This window comes from Siniperca chuatsi, linkage group LG4 (assembly GCF_020085105.1).
Source record: "Siniperca chuatsi isolate FFG_IHB_CAS linkage group LG4, ASM2008510v1, whole genome shotgun sequence".
Taxonomy (NCBI): Eukaryota; Metazoa; Chordata; class Actinopteri; order Centrarchiformes; family Sinipercidae; genus Siniperca; species Siniperca chuatsi.
The window spans coordinates 10,868,757-10,883,190 of NC_058045.1; positions in this window are offsets into that span (position 1 = coordinate 10,868,757).

Consider the following 14,434-nt stretch of genomic DNA (forward strand, 5'->3'; position numbering starts at 1 on the left):
GTTATGTGATCCCTATGGTATTGGTTTCTTCCAAAAATTGCTGGATTAAATCGGTACCAGCAGCAGGTACACACGCTCACAGCAACATCAATGCTGTAGGCTGCAGCTTAACGGTATGTTGCTGAAGTGGTTAGTAGTAGTCAGTCCCTTTTTCAAACGTGTGAAAATGAAATGCAAGAAATGTATTGCAATGAATGAAAATCCTATACTTGGCTATTATTGCTCCCCACAATAACAGCACAAATAATTGACATGAAAATCTCAAAATATATCTACAGTATTTAAATGTGGGAGGTAACTGAGCTACAAAAACTGAATTAGTGAAGTTTTAAAATAATCCCCCCAAAGTCTTTGAATATACAGTATATGTCAAATTGCAGAAAATTGCATCATTATTTTCTTTTTTTTTCCTGAGGAAGGACCCCCATGCCCATGCATTTTCTTTTACATTTACTGGCATGTTTTAGTATGATCATCCAAAATCCCAACATGTCATCTTTCTGATATTATTATATGAATAATATATGTCAGACAGAGACAGAGGGCAGGAGAACCAGGAGAACCACAGGCTAAAAGCCGGAGCGGCGATGACGAGTGGCTCCTGTATTTTACAGAGAGTGGTTTAGGGTGAGAAGTTTTTTCCTGTTTATCCATTCAGTGGAAAATAATATCCTGTAAAAAGCCAATAAGTTTCTGTCTTTGAACTCGCTGAGAGTTTTTCTTCCCTGCTGGCTCGGGTTCTTTGGGAGAAATGAGGGTGAGCCGCTTGACGAAGGACTTCCCATCAGCCGTCATCCAACCCTCCACACATGTTTCTGATAGACCTCCACAAGCCCCAGTAATCCGAGGGCAGCTCATTCAGAGAGAGACAGGGAGTGATAAAAAACAGGGGTGGGTGAGAAGGAAGAGAAGGAGATATAGGAGGGAAGGATGGACGAGAAAGCAGAGTGGGAGCAGGCCAAAGGGGAGGGAGGATAAAAGGAAACATCTAAGAGCATAGACTTCTCAATTTAAAATGGTTGTTCCTCTTGCCCAAATCCTTTGCCTCAAGCTCAAACAGTATATATTTTATATACTAGACATTATCAGACTTTTAACATTTTTAATACAATTGCCACAGCTTTTTTGTTGCAAAATATCCATGACAGATTAAGAGAAAATTGGCCAAAGGATTGGAAGCCCAAATACAAAGAGGTAGAAAAATGTAAGTCTGACAAATCCATACATTCCATAAAACATCCTCCTCACTATTAGAGAGTGACCCTTGACATCACAAACATCTTGGCTAAGTGTGCTTCAATGCTTTTTGCCACTTCCTTTCATAAAAGTACATGTCACCGTGTGTTTATACAAGTGTTTATGCGCACAGTTAAGCATATGATCCATTATTGTTAATGGCTGAATCATCCTTTCAGAGGAGTTACATTTGCAGGCCAGCAGCCTCTTAGAAAGAACACCACACAAACTCTGCAGGTCTTGCCGGTGTCTTAAACGCAATGTAATCCTTCATGCTTAATTTCCTCTCGTCCCTCATAAATCACCCTGAAACCTGTGTGGACAGACAAGCGAATGTAAACACCTGTTGTGGTGTGTGTCACTATTTTAACACGTGACAGTAAATGTGAGTGAGTATCAGTGTGTAGTATAGGGGTGGTAATGGAGGAAGAGTGGTGGGGTAGGAAGGGGTTCCATTCTGAGACGCTGGCTGGGAGAGGGGAGGGGGATGGACTGTGAAATCAAAAACAGCTGCAGCAGGCTACAAAGAAGCTTCAGCTGGAATAACTCACTCACAAAAGTTTCTCTGCTCTCCTGAGTGCAGGCAGGTTGGCGCATCCCCAAACACAGGAGAGCAGATCCATCCAGCAGCCCTCCTCTCCTCTCCATCTATCCCTTCAGACACAAAGGAGTGTATTACTGCTATAAAACACAATTGCAACAAACTTGCCGTTCTTACACAAGAGAACAAAAGTGGGGTTTCATTACTTGCTTCTGGAGTACCAAAAAACTGTCAAGCAGAAGGCGAATCAATCATTACAAACTTTATTTTCAATTTTAGTAGAGATCCAAAAGTTTATACAGATACCAAATTTGACAGACAAAATTAGGGGGAAATGTGTATAAAACGTCTAGAATATGTCCGTGTGAGTCCTGGGTTTGAATAGTTCACTTAGTGTAAACATCATATAATGTCAAAGAAGAGCTGGAACAAGCTGATTCAGAATATGATACTGTCAGGAAAAGGATGATTTTAACAACAAAGGAAAATGTATGTTAAAGGGTCCGTTTTAAAAAGGGTTAAAAATATAGAAGAACTGGCTTGTTAGCGTGAGCACCAAAGCTCACCTGAAAAGACAAAGAAACACACAGACACACGCATATGGTACATCAGGATGGGGTTTCACTAATGTAAATGATGTCAGCATGTATTTCCCAAAATGTTTTGTATCATTTAAGAAAGACTGGCCTAAAGTGGAGACCAGTTTAACACCAAAACAGCATTTTACATTTTTGTAAGGGCTTTTGGATCTGCAAAAACCTTCATTTTCACTATAGTTTCAGTTTAGTTTTTTGCAACAGAGTGACTCCTCTCAGTGTTATATTGTTATATATATTGGACTATTAGCACTGATGCATCACTGTGTAAGCAGCATTTTCATGTTGTAGCTGGTGGCTGGTCGTGAGCTGAAGCTGAATATTATATAACAAGGCAACATGTGCAAACGGATATTTTTGTGTGTAAAATCTTAATTTGTAAAGTAACGAGTAACTGCATAAATGTAGTGGAGTAAAAAATACAAAATTTCCTTCTAAAATGTTGCGCGTTAGATGTATGAAATAAAAATACTCAAGTAAAATATTTGAAAACTTTACTTACCTACAGTACTTGAGTAAATATACTTAGTTACATTTCAGCACTGGATTGCATTATATTGTAATGTATTCCAAATATTTCTACATGTGTTGATAAGGTGGACAAAAATATTGGAAATACCGATCAATACTAGTCCGCAGTTGGCTGAATTTACTCATGAACAATATGATAAATGCCACAATGTGTAATATCAGTTATTGCAGCTCACTCTGACAGTTGCTGGTGACGCAGTGTTATATGCGTAATAATGTACAGTAATGACATGAAATCCTACGGCATGCAAAGTATGTCGATGTTGGCACAGTGAGTAGGTCGAACGACAGCCTCTCGCCTGAGTTTGAGAAGGAGAGCAAGGTCATTGACACTGCAAACACAGACACAGACAACACAAACAAGAGACACTGTTGCCTAAGGTAGGAAATGAAGTTATCTTGAGTGTGCTCAGATGTGCATGTGTGTACGAGGATGGAAGAGTGTGTGTGCACATGGCTGTGTTTAGGGCCTAGAGGCTTGTTTAGCTGACCTCAGTGAAAGCAAACCTCATGACAGAAGGTCTGGCATTGTCTGTGTGCCCGGGCTACTCTGGAGCCAGACGGTCTGCCGGCCGCCAGCTTTGCTTGCTTATAACGGCTGAGAACATCCGATCCCCTTGGGGAGGACAGGGGGGGGGGTCTACTGCACCACTCGCCACTTTCCTCTCTGTCTTTATCTCTGCTCTTTAGACAAGGAACAAGCATTAGCCGGGTCATCAGCTAGTATGTTTATTATGTATGTGCATGAGTGCCTATGTATGTGTGTGTGTGTGTGTCTGTGTGAGAGAGAGAAGAAAACAACAAGGGTGTAGAATGAGAAGAGGACAAGTTTGGTTACAAGAACTTAATATACAAATGGAAAACTTTGTCCATGAGAACACAGAACACACACACACACACACACACACAGGAAAGAAAAATAGACAGAGATTTTTGTTAAATTTGATCTGGCCGATCACAGAAAAACATCAGTGTCAAAGTACTCATTGATGAGTGTGTCCCCTTTTATCCTTCTATCCAGTTCACTTCCACTAATTCATCTATCACGCAGAGAGAGGGCTGAAGCTTTGTGCTCTGACAGAAACAAATGGTCTCTAATCACCACCAGACACCCATGTTCAACCATGACAGAACACTTCCACTCCCTCCCCGAGCTGTGTGTTTGCTGTGCCCGTCCAACAAACCCTTCATGGACTCCACACATGGCCCTCGAGGAGTGTTGGCAATTCTTGAAAAGCCCATGAAAGAAATATGGAACATTTTTATGTTTTTAAATTGCATAACTTCTGGGTGGAGTATTTTCCCCCATCAAGTGTCTCAAAATAGTAAGGTTGCATTCTCCATGTGTAGTGTAAGGTGGAAAGCAAACAAGTTTTTGGGAAGGGAGATGAGCATTACCTCTGCTGCTTCAACTCTGTGTTCACAAGTCAGTGTAGGAACAGGTAGCCATCTCCATGACAGCATGGAAAAGGGGAAAACTGAAGCAAGAGGAGGACGGAAAGGGAAAACCTGAAAATAAAGAAGGAGGAGATACATAGAACTGTGTAATCACAGTCACAGTATTTCAGCTATATACCCACAATGAGGGTTCCATCCTGTTCCTGTTTTAGCGTCTTTCTTTTGGTTTTTAACTCCCCACAACTTTACTGTGTTGATTCACTCTCAGTGCTCTCATATGATTGTGTTTGGCCGCAGCAGGCAGCTATTTTCATAAAAAAAAAAAAAAAACACTGTACACTACCTGCTCAGCACAAAACAGCAGGCGGACAAAGTTAGCAACCAGCAACTAGCTGGTGAACATAGTGAAACATTTAGCAGATAAAGAGCCAGATATCTCCCTCAGGAGTTGGTAGGGACCAAAAACCGAGCTAAAACGAGAGTGAATATTGTACTTCATCAGGTGGCCAGAAACCCAACTCCAAGTGAATGATATTGTTGCTCTGTAACTGCTGGATGTGTAAATAAGCAACTGTTTACAGGTTTGCCATACCAAGTTGGTAAGGTGATAATATGCCAATGTTGTGTTTACTTGTTGCACTGCCTGCACGTGGCCCCACAAATTGATACATATACCTGCTCCTGTACACTGTATAATTAAAGACATTGTGGGGTAATTAGTCATGGTACGATGATATTTCTGTACATCAAAGCTAACTATCTAATCTGACCATTTTATTTTGCTGAAGGGAACAACCATGTTCAACATGAAATCACCCACAAGCACAGATATGCTGTAGAAAATGTCACACGACATTCGACTTCCCCTGATAAATTTGTTTCAGTTTGACATGATCAAATAGAAACTAAAATCAGCATAAAATGTTACTAATTTCAAAATAAGATCAGTTCATTTTCCCACATTATTGTTTAACTGTATGTTTTCTTAACACGCACATCTTCCTTTCTCACTAACCAAAGATTTCTTTTTGTTAACATTTTCATATTATAAATCCTGTTTATCTTACATGCTGGGAACAGTGAGGCGTCATCTGCTGCCCAGATCCCTCAGTGTGTGTCCAGTAGCCGACTCCGTAATACACACTTACAACACAGGACAAGGCCCAAACAACGCTGCACATCTGGGGCCTCAGCTGGCCACCAGCCACAAGCACTCCCTTCTCCTCTGGTGTACATTACAGCTCACTGTAAACGTACATTTTCATACCTACAGCCTGAACCACAACTCATAGGGACGTTCTTTGTGGACAGAGGTCAAACAAAGTTTACACATAGCATGGGAAGAACATCTTGCCTCAGTGCAAATGCTGGTTTGTTTGAAGGTGTGTTTCAAGCAAGAATAGCACTGATATCCAGCACATCTCGATTGTCACAGACACCATGTAACTAACATGAAGAAATACTTCACAGAGATTGAACTCAATGCATTGGGGGTGGTATGTCACAAGAGCTGAGGGCATTTCATTTTTTTCATAGTTATGGCACGCAATTCTTTGGAAGACGTTTTCAAGTGAATTCACAACATTCATGATCATGGTAATAGTGTCTTTCTCACCCTTAACTTTATACCTGAAACAACACTGGACAGATTATATTCCATAATTTACTGAATATCAGTGATGGAAGAAATATCCAGATCCTTTACTTAGGTAACAATATCATAATGTAAAAATACTCAAAAGATAATCATTTGTGCGCACAGTTATTATCATGTGCATCAAAAAAAATTCGGGAGTGCAGGGGATTTCCTGTTTTGTGTGGGACAACACTTTATCACTCTTGTGTTGCAGCACAGGTAGTACTGGTAAAATGATTTGTAGCTTACTCGACTGCATGCTTGGATCCAGGCCTGGCGTCCTCTTCTCGTGTGACCAACTGTGCATTGAGCTTGGCGTTGGTTTCAATTCATTAAGGTTAAAGAATAGACGCAGACAGACACTAAACCAAATAACTTAAGGGTTATCATTCATTGTCCATCACGGTGTCAGCGAAATGTTGCTCTTTGCATTCATCCTCAGCACGCCGCTCTCATGCATTTCTATCGCCACTCTCTCATACTATATAAGACCCGCCCTCTCGAAGCTTGGCAGCCAATCAAAAATGACAAATGACAACCTCTGACTGTGACACTTACTAGTACATGGAGACCTCACATAAATCCCAACATAGCTTCACACCACTCCAACCTGAGTAGGTCTAATTAGCCACATAACTCAAAACAGCTGTGTGGGTATGCAGGGCCTTTAATTCATACTAATGCATCATATTTTTAAGTTGTTAAGTCATATGTTTCTTATGTAAAATCAAAGTAACCAGCAACTACAGTTGTTAAATAAATGTAGTGGAGTAAAAAGCACAATATTTGCTCCTGAAATGTAGTGGAGTAGAAGTATAAAGTAGCATAAATTATACTAGTATATAAGTAAAGCATCTCAAAATTGTACTTAAGTACAGTACTTGGGTAAATGTACTTGGTTACTTTCCACCACTGCTGGGTATACATATATAGCCTCAGCATCAGATGACAAGACATGAGCGTAAATACCAGACAAACTGATAGAGTATTATATTTTCCCTGGCTGTGGCTGTCGTTCTGTTTTCTGGCAAAGTCACAACAGTCTTCCCCCTCTCCCACAGACACAGACAGAGATTGTGTCCCTATTGTACGTGATGATATTAAATATATGGGGAATCTGAAAAATGAATAGTGTTTTCATATCTACAGTATGTCTGCTCCTTAATAAGCTGAAATTAAGTTATTCAGTTTCATACCCACTGCCAGACACCTAAATAATCTCTTTTGTACGTTGTAGAAGAGCCAATTCTGTCCTGACCCTTTTTCCCTCTCTTCATCTTCCTTTCTAACCGAACAAGGGTTGACAAGTTCTTGTCGTTCCTGGCCGGTTGGAGGGAGACCCAACAAAAGAGCCCTTGTTTGAGACTTACCCCTGTCAGACAGCGCACTTTGATATTAAAAACTCTGCTGGGGGGGGGGTTAGTGTAGGGCGGGAAGCAGCAAGGGAAAGATGAAAAGGATGAAAACAAACTCCTACTGTCTCCTAAGCCCATGTCTGTAGGTGTAACCTCATAATGGACTCACAAATATTTGTCCAGTCAAAACAAAATAAAACAGCTCTTTGACTCCTCATGTAGTAAGTCTGATCAGCCTCCACCAGTGTGTCTCTAGCTTGTCCTGCTGCAACAACCACCTGCCTATTCTCTTGTGTTCTCACACAGTGATCACATTGACACAGGGGGCCTCTCTTTAGATGTGAACAGGCCTCTTAGGCTGGACTGGAGCCATCGCCAGAGGAAAGAAATCCCCTGATACTGTACCTCACCGACAGAGGCCATGCCAAAGACCTGAAATACTAGCAAGTGCCAGGTTGTGCCCAAAAACATGCATGTGCCAGCAAAAATAAACCAACACTGAGGACCAAATTTACCTTGCCCTCAGTTTAAACCTATACCCGAGATTGAGAGCTTGGCATGAGAGTTCAAGACTGCATCTTGGATTCCTGGAGAAGAGGTGAACTTTCACACCAGAGCGCCACGGGACATAAAACACATTACAAAAAATATGAATTTCATTACATCCCTCACAAACACATAATTCAGCCAGATTCAGGCTTCCTTTTCCTCCAATTTGCAGCCTATTCTGGGGGCACGGGAGGAATGAATGGCAGCAACACAGATAAGTTTGTACACTTTCCAAGTAGAAGTGACAAGCTGCAGCATGTCGGCCATTCAGGAAGAATGCACGAGCAAGTGTAATGAGGATTTTCTTTTTCTTTCTGCTTGCAAGGCGCCTGCTATTATCCTGGTTTTGAGTAGCCCTGAGGGCAGTTATTACAGCATTTATATTAATTCCCCTGGATTGCTTAATTTTGTTCATACAGGCCAACGAAAAAAAACACTGAAGCAATTAGAGGAATGCCAGTGGAGAAAGGATATGTGCTCAGTGATGGGAGAGAGACTGCATTGATCTGTGTGCTGCTTTGTGTTAGGCATTGTTGTCCTCCTAATGACAATAAGATCCCTGGTTGTCTGATACACCAGGACCCACTGCTTCACTGAAGCTGACCTGGCTTCTGTAGCTGGGGGCTCATTCCTATTAGCAATTGTTTGCCATGTTAATGGCTGTAAGATCAGGCCCGTCAGCACTGACAGGCTGCCGCCACTCGTACCTACTGCCACAGGCGAGGGGATGGGCTTTCACATAAATCTGCTGAGGAATCTGCTGAGAACCACGCCATCGTGCACAGCAACAAGCTGACAAGAGCAGCAGGTATAACAAAGCAAGCATACCTGGCTCGCCGACACCTCCACGCTTCGCCTTAACAGGTACGGGCCGGAGAAATGGCGACACAGAGGTTATCAGAAAATGAACACATGTCATACACTCAGGTATTTGATCTATATGATGAATTACAGCAGGAGGAACATAAATATCCATGTAGGGGAGGTGGAAGCCAAATGCAGCACTGACAGTTTGCCACATGTGCTTCTCTGTCATTCACTGTCTCTCTCACCTGTATTTTCTGCTTTTTTTCTACAGAAAATGTGTACGGGGCATTCAATGGTGGAAAGTAACTAAGTAAATTTACTCCAGTGCTGGACAAGTGCAATTTGAAATACTTGTACTTTACCTGTGTATTTCTGTTTTATTCTACTTTAACACACAATTCAGATGTCTATGAGTTGTTGAATATGCACATGATTTAATTTAATCATTTAAACAACCAGGTCCAAGGAGGTAAAATTATCCAACATTTCCCAAAAAGGAGAAAAAAAGAGAAATCCCCCCCCCCACACACACACACACACCCATTGTAGGACTGTTGTAGCTGGTCAAGCTATCAGTAAAATGCCACTTATGAATTGATTGACTATCTAATCATGTAATAATATATCAGAAACAGGACATTTTTCTGTTCTTGTGAATGGAGTATTTTTACATTGTTGTATTGGTACTTTTACTTAAGTAAAGGATCTGAATTCTCCTTCCGTCACTGTACTCTCTCCACTCTTGTCTGCTTTTCTAAACCCTCCATTCCCTCCAGTCTTTCTCCTGTCTGCTCCTCTCCCTCTCTCCACCTCTCCCCTGCTCTCTTACAGCCAGGTGCTGACAGAAGTTAGCATTCACAATCTTTCTGTTAAGGCTTCAACAGGAGCCAGATGAAAGACAGCAGCAGATTAAGATGTTAAACGGCCTCATATGGGATGGCACCGGACGAGTGAAGCAGTTGGGGCTGGAGCGCAGTGGAAATGGAGACAAACAAAAGCCCAGGAATGTCAGATGGAGATCATGTTGCACAGCCCTCGAGGAATAAGACATGCTATTAACACTGGCTGCGCTCGTTGGCTGGGAAGCCCTCAGGGGACGCTTATGTTCTCAAGGGACCCCACAAAAGCACAGAGCCTTTGGGTTTCTGTCTTTTGGTGAAGTTTGATGCAATCTAATGTTGTTGTGTGAGAACCCTCAACCTGGACAAACTCAAAAATGATTTAAAAATTGAAACACAGAACAAACTTTTCAGTATATTGTTACCATGAAACAACTGATAAATTACTGCTGGGAGGTATTGGGTTGCTGATCCATAGTATTGAGCAGATGAGCCAACAATTCCTGGCCAGAGGCCCGCCTCATCTACTGCAACTATATTGGCAAAGAGGTAAGTATTGAATTTAAAGTTACACTGGACTGGGGTTGCCAAGCCTGACATAAATGTAGTATTGAGATAGCATCATGAATACTGCTTTTAACATCCAAGATGATGTCATAGCCCATAAAATGTTTATACAGGGTTGGACTAATTAGTTTTAGTGCATTTTTAGTAGTTTTATTGTTGAAAAAAAGTGTCCTTACAGCTAAAAGTCTTAAGAATGCTGAAACAGTCCATGCAGTCCTGAACTAAAGTTTAAACTAAATCTATCTTGTAACTATATTTACGACAAAGAAAGCAACACTTAAATCTAATTAGTGATTTACTTTCCCTCATGTTACTCATATAGGCCCAGTTCAAAGACAGTGAAATAAACACTATTGTTAAAATAATGAAAACCATTGTGTGCAGCTGGACTGGTATTCATATCCCTCTTCCCATTAAAATCACAACAAAATGACAGAACAGTTACAAAGACAAGTCCGTGTTGTTGAGCGAGGCTTTTACATTGAAATAAAATGCTGCAGCACTGCAGCCCAGTAGGTACTATGAGCAGTTAAAAGAAGGTTTCCCTTCTTTGGATTCCTCTGTGTTTCAAGGGCACCAGCTCTGCTCAAATGAGACTAGAAGGAGCCCTGCTTTTTTTTTTTTTTTTTTTGCTCCTTTGGACTCTCACCCACCCTCTGAGCTGATTGTGAATGGCGTGCGTGGAGTAATGAGTGCTTGGTTTGAAAAAAAAAAACAGCTCACTCCTTTTTGTTTGCTTTGAAAAGTTTTTTATATGTATGTTTGATGATGTGTAATGGAATGTAATAATATGTTCATTTTGACACATTAGATGGCATGGAAAACACACACTCCACCACGTGTATGTGCACACAAATGCACATACACACACACACACACACACATTCCTGGCCCCTCTCTGGCACTCATACACTCAGCAGGTATGTCAGTGTGGAGACAGGCGGTGGTGTGTGCCCCAGGAATGCGAAACCTGACCTCTGGGCTGGAATTTGAGCCTCATCTTCACTCTTCTCAAAGATACGCACTCATTGCCCAGCACTGCCCAGCAGAGTACTTAAACAGCTACATAAAGTCATCTCCAAACAACCCAAGGGTTGGTTTAAGCTCTGGCACCAGCTAAATGAAGATCTCACTACACATTGGAAACAAAATGAGCATCAAGAGGATCGCATTAGTGATTCCTGTTTAAAGGATAAAGGAGAATTTAAAGGAACAGTTTGACATTTTGGGTACTCATATTTGCTTTCTTGCTGAGAGTTAGATGAGAAATTGATACCACTCTCATGTCTGTGCAGTAAACATGAAACTAAAGCCAGCAGCCGTTAGCTTAGCTTAGCATAAAGACTGGAAACAGCTTGCTTGGCTCTGTCAGAAGGTAACTAAATCTGCCCACCAGCACCTCTAAAGCTCACTAATTAACACGTTATATCTCGTTTGTTTAATCTGTACAAAAACAACAAGTTGTGGTTTTTTGGAGGGTTATCTGACCATTTCTAAGCAGTTCTGCATAATACGCCAGAATGACGCAGCTTTGAGAAAGTTGCAGTTGGCAAACAAAGTGTGAGTGGGCCAGTGAGAGTGATTAATGTGCAGTCTACATGAGGATGGGGCTCCTCTGCAGGCAGAGAAACATAACAAAACAGAACCAGCAACGTGGACATCTCGGCTCCTGAGGAGTGGAGGAAGAAAGCCCTCATGGCTGAGCCTAACCGCCTCGGCAGCTCCAACCGCCCAATCAGTCCCAGTCCACAGAACCACCAGCATTGCAGGCCAAACCTCAGACTGGAAGCTTGGAAGGCAAAGCAGTGTGACTGCATTTCCTGAGTCCACCCCATTTAAACTCACAATATGGAACATATTAGGAGACCTGCAGAAAAAAAGGGGGCCGCGTTCCTAGATCTTCTCTTTTACAGCCACTCGGAAAAAAAAAAAAAAAATCAGTAAGACTTCTAAAAGGACAAACTGGGCCCGTGGAAAAAAGTTGTTGAGTTCCTGGCAAGATCAATGAGCATGACATACTTTAATATATAGGATTACTTCTCAAAACATGTGAGACTCAGTGTTAAGTGAATGTATTTTGTATTACTTAACACAAAATGTAAAACTGATTCGTGTCACATTTAAAAAAAACCCCACAGGCGGGCACAACCACAATCATGCAGGCATAAAAGTATGTATCTCAGCGCTGCTGTAGCACACTGCATTCATGTGCTATTGCCTCACAATTTAGATAGAGGGGTCTGAAGGGATTTGATTATAGCCCATAAAGCAACTCTATTAAAGGCTGGTATAAATTATAGAGTTTTGAGACAATATTACACAGAACTCAACAAATACATCTTTTCTTCTCATCAGTGAAACTCCTCATGCAGACAAAAAAGGAGAAAACTCTGCCTCTCCAAGAAAATGGAACATGAAAGAATGTAATTCTAGCGGTTTCTGCAGTGAATGAAGCCTTGTCCCTTGGGTAGGGGTTAACTGACAGAGGAATTCGGATTTTAAGGGGAAAAAACATCCTAGTTTAGGCGAGAGAAACTGAGCGGTTTCATGGCGGCATGCGTCACAAAAGAGACGCCTGTGTTCAGTCAGGTTGAGTGTGTTATAGTAAAGCTTGAGCGCTTCAGCCTTTTACTCTTTAGAAGCAGAATGCAAACAAATGACAATTGAGAACAGGATTTACAGAAAACCTCTTGAAGTTACGTGAATCAGCTGAGAAACTGAGTGTTGAACATGCTAATTCAGATATCCAAACATTCCCAAAACATCTTTAATATAACCGAGTGCCACAATAAGGACCACTGTGCTCTTATGATCTGAGTTGGACAAGGGGAGGCAGCAATAGGCTGTTGATAAATGTTGTCAGAATTGAGCCTAAGGGTGTGTATGTGTATCCATGTGCGTGTGCTCACACTGTGGCATTCTTTTAACCTCTGTGGAAACTCACTAAAATAAATCCTTTTCGTACGTCAGAGAGGCCCCTGTACACCCTGTAATTACTGAAGGGAGGGTGGGATCTGCAGAGGAGCATCAGGACATCAGGCTGCTTTTGGCTTCTGAAAAACCACCTAAATGCTTACTCAATGGTCTGTTCCAGGCTCACTTAGAGGCCTGCAGCACAGTAGCAGAATCATGGTTTGTCATCGGGGAGATACAAAACAAAAATGTCACTTTGGAAGCAAGATTTATCAGCACAGAGAAGTATTAAAAAGTGCTTGTGTTGGCTGTAGAGACACAAAACACACCTGTGCATTCAAACACACATGCAACCCACACCAAAGCACAGACACATCAGTCTCACCACTTCTCATCCGCTGTCTTAAATTCAGCCTATTAAGGTGGAAAAACACCCAAAAGGAAAAGTCTCCCTTTCTTGGCTTACCCTGCGTGCCGTCCCATAATCCCCTCTGAGAGCGTGGATCCCCTGTGCGCTGGCATGTGTCAGCATGCCCAGTAAGTGGCGAGAATGGCAGCTGCGAGGAGCCGTAATTAACACCCTCAGCCAAGGTGAGGAGACTTCCGTGGGCCGGCGTTCATGTGAGAGAGAGAGAGAGAGAGAGAGAGAGAGAGAGAGAGAGAGAGAGAGAGAGAGAGAAGGAAGTGTTTCAGGCGCTCTGTGTAATCTCTCTTTGTTTCAAAAGGTGCTATTACCTCACTGTGATTTTACTGGGGCCAGATGTGCAGGACAGGGTCATCAAATGGACTGAGTGGCGGCGAGCTGCGGTAGTTCCACATCTGCCTGGCTCAAATGACCTGCTAACTCTTCAATACTGACTTTTGCGTCTGTTTTAACTCTCTTTTCTTGTATGAGACCAACGGGAGAGGCTGAAATCACTTCTGGCTGAGATTATTACCCTTCATTTATTCTCACATTTAACCCAGGGATGTTTTTGCAGGTGTGCTCACCTTTTGTTAAAAGGAAACACGAGTTTAGTGACTTGATTGTAATTATCAGAGAGACCTCAATCCTTTGTTGCCAACTGTGAACATGGAGAACCAGGCCTTAGGAGAGGCTTATAGACAAGAATCTACAGTCTAAGGAATGTACTGAGGCTTTGGCAGGACAGAAGCCATAATAACAGGGTTTTGAAACTCAAGAGCTTTAAAAAGCAGTTGTCCGCACACAAGCTCAGAGACTCATTTGTGCACAGAAACACAAATGCAGATATATCCACATGTAGCACTTCTGTATTATACACACAGAGAGTGCTTCATGTTTGTGTTGTGAAAAGTAGCTACTATGTTGCTTTCTCTCTAACATCCGTTTCTAATCAATGCAGCGCTTTAACTACAGCTCAGTGTATCATAAACAGCAGAACAAAATGGCGGCTGGGATTTTGGGGACAAGAGTGACACAGACATTTCTCCAGAAAATGATTGAG